Below are 7,829 nucleotides of genomic sequence, written 5' to 3'. Positions count from 1 at the left end.
ATTTATTTTATTCAATCGAGCTTTATCTCTAATGACCTGTCGGCAATAAAAAAAGGACAGGGCTCAAAGGTCCAATTTGACTTTGTATTTCAAAGTTTTGAGCAAATTAAAGAAATGATTTTTTGCTATTTATTCAAGAAAAAAAAATTACTCAATCGAGCTTTTATCTCTGAATGCTCTCAACAATAAAAATAAATCCTTTTTTTAATTGTGTAATTATAATTATAAATTCTCACCGTTGAAACATATTTTAAAAACAGTTTCTTTATATCCAAAAATTTGTCACTACTATTTTTATTATGATTGTAAGAAATAAAATACATTTTCAGACAAATTATTTTCAGTTTCACTCCAGATGTAGTTTACAATTTCCGAAATAAGAAAACCAGATACGTTACTCATCTCCAAGGATAGTAAGATACTTGATATTTTCATAAACAATGAAATGAAATTCAATTCCAATATTGACTTAATTGTACTGATACATTCGAAATTTATTTGGATTAACATTGTATAAAGCTGGAAAAAGCATAAAGTGAAAAATGAGAAAAATTTTGTTTGTTCATTATGCAGTAATCAGACTCATGAAAACTGTAATACTACTCAACTTCGAAACCAACCCAGAGGGTGACTTCTTTATATTTTTATTACTAGAATTCCTTTAATACTTTATTTTTTTTATAAACATATTTCTATCTACGGTTCCAAGTGGTAACTATTCTCCCTTGGGTGGAGTGACTAGGGCGGATGCTGATCACGTCATTATGGAGTGCAAAAAATGGGAAAAGGGTAGGCAAAAACTATAGAGAGAGATTGTAAGGCAAAAAAATCTCCCTCCCAACCAATTTTATAACATTATTGACAAAGAAAATAATATGTGGTGCACTATATAATCATACACAATCAAATAAAATAAAAGTGTAAAGATATCTTATAAAATGTGTATGACTGATGTACAATAAACAACTACTGTCCCGACTGCTTGATATCAGGATGTCTAAGTAGAGTACCGAACCTGAAACCTTGACGTATGAATGACCTTACGTCTAACGCCATAGAATAAAATTTAAAAAAATGAAAAAAAAAACGTTACACAATGATCCAAATGACAACATGTTTCACTGCATCATTTTGTAGTAAAGAGTTGTTTAGTTCAGTATGTTGATATAAAACAGTGTATTTTTCAAGAGAAATTATTTTTCAATATACGGTTCCAAGTAAAAACACTGTCCCTACTGCTTGACATCATGCTGTCCGAAGGGAGTACCGAACCTAAAACCTTAGGATTAAGGCCTTAGAATAATTTAAAAAAAATAACAGAAAAAAACGTCATACGATGATCCAAGTGCCAACATGTTTCACTGCATTCATTTGTAGTAAATGGTAGTTTGGTTCAGTATGTAAAACAGTGTATTTTCAAGAGAAATTATGTTTGAAAAATGAAAGAGTGAAGAGCTGTCCCTACTGCTTGACATCAGACTGTCCGAGAAGAGTACCGAGTTCAATGACCTTAGGGAGCCATTGCACGTGAAGATTTAGGGGGTGAGGGGGGGGGGGTTGACAATAAATGACGAAGTATCACGCGGAGGAGGAAGGGGTCTAACAAGATATCACTTATATATATTTTGTACATGATTTTTTTAAAAAAAAATCCAAGCTTAAAAAAAAATATTACAATTTTTTGTAACTAAAAATACACGTAATGTTTGGTGAAGGAGGAAGGAGGTAATTTTGAATATCACCATGTATCATCAAGGTCCAAAAATCCCTTAAAAACCAATCACGTGATTAATGGACGCCCCATCACGGTTGAGGAGAAAGGATAATTTAAACGATTATCTAAGTGCAAGCATATTTGACATCCTTTTGTTTAGAAGGCAGTGTGATTCAGTATGTTGTTGATATACAAACATGCATTTTTCAAGTGAAATTATGTTTGACAATGACCCAAGGACAACTTCGTGAACCTTTGAAAAAATAATTTAATTATCAGCACGTGCTTTCACGTATCCTATTATAAAGTATGTATTTCTGTGTTATGTAAAGTTATTATTTGATCGCGGAATGGATCATTCACAGCACATGTGTGAAGATTCGCCCGTTCGCCGTGGAACACAAGGCCGGCCGTTAAGGCGCGTGCTTCATTTGATAAACACTAGATTTGTTTATGATAGTTTATTTTAATGGTATCGATCCTGAACAGTTGGCGCTATAGAACGGGTCCTTCAGTTTTATTATAATTATTTTCATCTAATATAATTAATCTGATTTATAATTCAAATATTTATTTTTCGTCGAGATATTTTTACACGCAAACACTGATCTCAATACGTCACCGGGATCGGAATTGATCAATTTATTTGAATCGGATCTTCTTTAAGCACTCTCCAAAATACTGACAATGAGTGGAACAACTTGAGAACAGTTTAATAGATAAGATTGTGTAATGGCATGCCAACAATCAATAAAAATTGAGACATACATTTATTATTTATTTATATCAATAACAATTAGAACTACTCAAAACTACTTACGTCCTATAAGCTGTTTGGTTGATGACTAACAAACTATTTCACGAGAGGCAACCCAGGGGTTGACCATTCTCCTATGTGTGACTATTTATCACGTGATCGACTTTTTAAGGATTTTTGGATCCCCCTCCCTCTTGATGGTGATATTCAAAATTGGTGATATTCAAACCTGGTGATATTCAAAATTGCCCCCTACCCCTTCCCCAAACATCATGTGTATTTTTGTTGCGAGTAACATTTTTGATTTTTTTTTTTTAAATGAATGATATTTTTTTAATTCAGGTAAAAAATAAATACACGTGATATCTTACTATACCCCTCCCACCCCATGTAATATTCCGTGATTTTTTGTCTTAAAAACCTCACGTGATTAATGGACGCCCCCTTAGATTTATATCAAATAGACGTATACTGCAGCAATGTCCTCAAAGAATATTTTACGTGAAGTAATATTTTAGATGTATTCTCAAGAAAAAATCTGATATCACAGAGCTTGATATCGAGCTGGCCCAGGTTGGGATGAAACCCAAAACAAATTGGTGTTAACCACGTTCTTAACCATGGTGGGCTCATTAAGATAAAAGGTAGAGCGGGGCTTAAAGGTCCGCAGGTAAAAAGGTCCACCACCAATCTCAAAAACAAGAAAAGTATAGAGTTTTGTAGTGAAACTATTTTCAAGTAGAGGGCAAAAAATGAGTAACCAGCCTTAATTCTTACGACGTCGCTATCGTCGAAATGTATCAATATTCATACCAAAAGTTTTTTTCCTTTCGTTGGTAGTTTCTTTGGTTTTGAGTTCTTGTGTTTAGTTTATGATACCTGAATATCTACATTAATATGTTTAGGTAGGTTTACAACTTAACATTTTAAAATGAAGTAAATGTTAATAAATGTAAAAAAAATAATATACATCTCACAATTATTTATCAAGTAAGAGGTAGAAAAACTAAGCCTTGCAAACACAAAGTTGCAAGTTCGAAATTCCAAAAAATATATAATCAGTATATAGTTAGGTTGCCATCTAAGAAAGCTAAAGCTAAAGCTTCTGGTTCTCATAGAAAATTCTAGTTGCTATTCAAAGAAAGGAATACTATATTCATTATCAATAAATCGTTCAGATTTAATCCAAAAATAAATCATAAACTAATCGCTTAACATTTGATTATTATTATGGTTAATCCGAGCTGCCAGTTCGTATTGTAACACGATATTTAAAATTGAAACTTACCCACGATATCGATTTATATTTGATTTGCGATCGTTGGAATTCGCCAACGTAAATGAATCATATTTAATGTGTAACGTTTGAAAGATGTGATAAAACAATTCATCAGCTGCTACGTGCTATATTTTGCTGTGAAGGATATTTTACATATAGCATGTCATTGTTAATTTTTACACATTTTATGGGATTGGTCTCTAATATAATTAAATTAATTTAAATGCAGCTTTCAAAAGAAGGAGAAATCCAGATATTTGAAATCGATTATCAAATCGAATATTTGAAATCGAATTTGTTTGGACGTCCATCACCTAAAAAATTGTTCACACACCAACATCTAAAATGTTAAGGTATGGCTCATAAAAATTCAGGTATTTTAACTCCAAAACATTCTGAATATCTGAAAAAATAAAATTAATTTTCACTTCTCTGGTTGTTTAGATCATTTAAAAAATAAAGAGATTTGGGCCTGGAACTTGGTGATCACGAAGCCAGAAACTTTGTACGTCTATCAATCACGTGAGGCTTAAAAGGGAGTGACAAAAAATCACAAAATATCACTTGGGGGAGAGGAGATCTATCACGTGTATTAAATTTTTAAAAAATCCAAAAATTTTCAAAGGAAAACCAAAGATTTTACGATTTTTGCTATGTACTGAAAATACACGTGATGTTAGGTGAGGGGGAGTATTTTAAATATCACCAACGAGGGAGAAAAGGTCCAAAAAACCTTAAAAATCGAGCACATACCTGATGAACCCCTATTGCTACGAGCCTCAAATATATTTAAGCGTCAATTAGACAAAAGAATGGTTATAAATATTAGTTGTAACAATTGAAAAATATGTTATAACCTACTCTATAAGTTCTATTATGTCTATTTGTTAATCTCAAATGGCAAAATAAACAAAAAAAACAAAATTCTCAAAGATCATATCAGTAAAACTTACAATTGTGCAAAATCTAGAAGCATTCAAAGTGAAGGCAAAAATCAGAATTGTATTAATGTTTTAAAAATTGATATACTTACATATTTTTGCAAAGTAAGAAACCTTCTCGATCCTCATGAATAAAACATTATAGGGGAGCTAGGGGCTTATTGTAATAGTGGTAAGTACGTTTTACAATAGTCTCTCAATATTTTTTGCCTCAATTGGACATGTAAACGCAGTAAACAGAAGTGTGCAGGTCCGTCATTTGGGGATAGTTGATACAAAACCTTGGGGCTAGTTGTAACATAATATAATTATATACAGATTTAAGTGAAGAGGATTGATTGGAATATCTAGTTTGTAACATGTGGGTACATGAAAACTGTGCAGGAGGTGCTATAGGGGGAAGTCCCGTAACGCCGGACGGCACCTAAAGCCGGACACTATTTAACACGTATTATTTAAGCTAGTATAAATCTTTTTATTTCAAAATATAGTGAGGGTTATGGGGGGCACACAGGTGCAGGATCACCCGCCAAGACTCACATGTGACGCACACGGCCACGACGGGAGCAACCCTTTTTTGTTTTAGGCGCAAAAACACGGCGTCACTTAAATATCAATGGAAGTATTTCTAGTGTATTTATGCATTTATATTTTAGTGGCATTCAAAAATAAAAGTAGTACTTGATTGTTATCCGTAAAATGGTAGTGTATTATTAGAAATTTTAAACAATTTTAGTAGGTACCACCAAATGAACAAAACTGACTGTCCCTTAGCACCGGACACTAAGTCCGTCCTTAGCTCCGAAACATATCGATATTTCTTGTGAGAATTGACGTATTTATTCTAATTATTTAATTTTGTTCTGTATGGGTGCTAACGGTCACTATATACCGCCATTTTTCGTATTTTCTAGTCAAAGAATCCAAATCTTATGATGAATGCTCCAGCTGAGAGCATCGGTGTGGCCCAGCCAAAAGGGTGAATAATTAGTGATTTTTTTTTGCAATATCTAAGAATATTCGTCAAACACAAATGTGCAGACATTCCAGAGTGTGGAAATGGCTACATATGTGTTCAATACTGGTTATTTTGAAATGTCCGGTACTAGGTGCCACTTTGTAAAATCATACTTTTTGTTACCAATGTTTGATTGATAGTATTAATTATTGTTTAGCAAAGTTTGCGTTTTTGTTAATTTAGTTTGATTTCTAACTTTGTTATCTAACATAAGTCATAATTTAATAAACATTTCGTAAAATATTTTTTTATTTATTTATAAATAACCTTAGGTGTCCGGCACTCGGGGACTTCCCCCTATAATTTATTTTTATTATGATTATAATTGTAGTTTAAGTTGATTTATACAATGAATTTCTGTTAAAGAGGAGTTATGGAATTATTTTTACTCAATTTGGTAGAGAAGTAATTACAGCATCTATCCATCTTTATTTAGTAGACATATAATCAGTGAATCTCTGAAAACTGTTACAACAAACCCCCAGCTCCCCTACATCCAGCCAAGTCTTTCAAAACTCTTTTACCATATACGATGCTGTAATAGACACTGCAATTTACGGTATATGATTCCGATTCACCCGTATCATGCAAACGTTGCCCTGTAAAACGTTTCCTTGATACTCGTAAGTGAAATCATTTCCCACTGGTTCCTTGACCATCGTATTGAATTTTATTATTGACGTTATTAAATCTACGACTTCCCTTTTCGTAGCTAACAAAAATTGCTTAACAACGACACAAAAGCAATAACACTCGGTTCGAGAATGAGCAACGTCTGGATTGAAATAGCAACAATGGTGCAGCCGAGTTGTCAATAACGTTTGTTATTAATAAGATAGTCTTCGCATACCGGACGCATGAGAACGCATACATTATTTTACATTCTTTGTCTTTGGTAGTTGGTACACTCATAAATAACTCGACTAGGAGAACAAATATTATAAACAAAGTATTGAACATTAGAAATGAATTTCAATTCAAAACTAGTGCACAACAGGCACTTGGGCCTATTCTCAATTAATATAAGCTATGTTATATTATCAGTCCCTGGTGGTAACCTAACTTGTTTTAAATAAAGGAGAAGAAATTAACCATTTCTGCTCCTGATTGGATGTTGACTCGACTAAGTCAACATACAAATTAACTAGAGAGTGACATTCTCAAGCCTTTACCACCAAAGCGACTTAAGAAAAGAAACTGTAATGAATTATTAGGGGGAAGTCCCGTAACGCCGGACGGCCCAAACGCCGGACACTCTATTTAACACGTATTATTTAAGCGAGTATAAATCTTTTCATTTCAAAATACAAGTAAAAGGGGCATGGAGCAACCCTTTCCTGTTTTAGGCGCAAAATCACGGCGTCACCTAAATATCAATGGAAGTAATTCTAGCATATTTATGAATTTACATTTGAGGGGTATGCAAAGATAAAAGTTGTACTTGATTGTTATCCGTAAAATGGTAAAATATTACTAAATTTTTTAACCAATTTTAGTAGGTGCCACCAAATGAACGAAAATGTCTGTCCCTTAGCACCGGACACTAAGTCGTCCCTTAGTGTCGGACAGTAAACATATTGATATTTTTTGTGAGAATTTACGTAATTTATTCCAATTATTAAATTTTGTTCTGTCTGAGTGCTAACGGTCACTACATACCCCCATTCTTCGTATTTCCTAGTCAAAGACACATGTGCAAACATTCCAAGATGTGGAGATGGCTGCATAAGTGATCAATGCAGGTTATTTTGAAATGTCCGGTACTAGGTGCCACTGTTTAAAATCATATTTTTTGTTACCAAAGTTTGATTGATAGTATTAATTATTGTTTAGCAAAGATTGCGTTTTTGTTAATTTAGTTTGATTTCTAACTTTATTATCTAACATAAATCATAATTTAATAAACATTTCGTAAAATATTTTTTTATTTATTTATAAATAACCTTAGGTGTCCGCCACTAGGAGACTTCCCCCTACATCAAACTACTCAAAGACTCAATATTTCGAAAATTTTAGGATATTCTCTAGGTACTAAAAATACACGTGATATTGTATGAAGGAAGGAGGGGTTAATTTGAAATATAATCAGATATCACTATGGCACGTCATTGAAGGCAAAA

The sequence above is a fragment of the Ctenocephalides felis genome, unplaced genomic scaffold (genome assembly GCF_003426905.1).
Source record: "Ctenocephalides felis isolate EL2017-DRISC unplaced genomic scaffold, ASM342690v1 CF-g0.4_SCAFFOLD_01886, whole genome shotgun sequence".
NCBI lineage: Eukaryota > Metazoa > Arthropoda > Insecta > Siphonaptera > Pulicidae > Ctenocephalides > Ctenocephalides felis.
Note: the sequence above shows the minus strand (reverse complement) of the source record.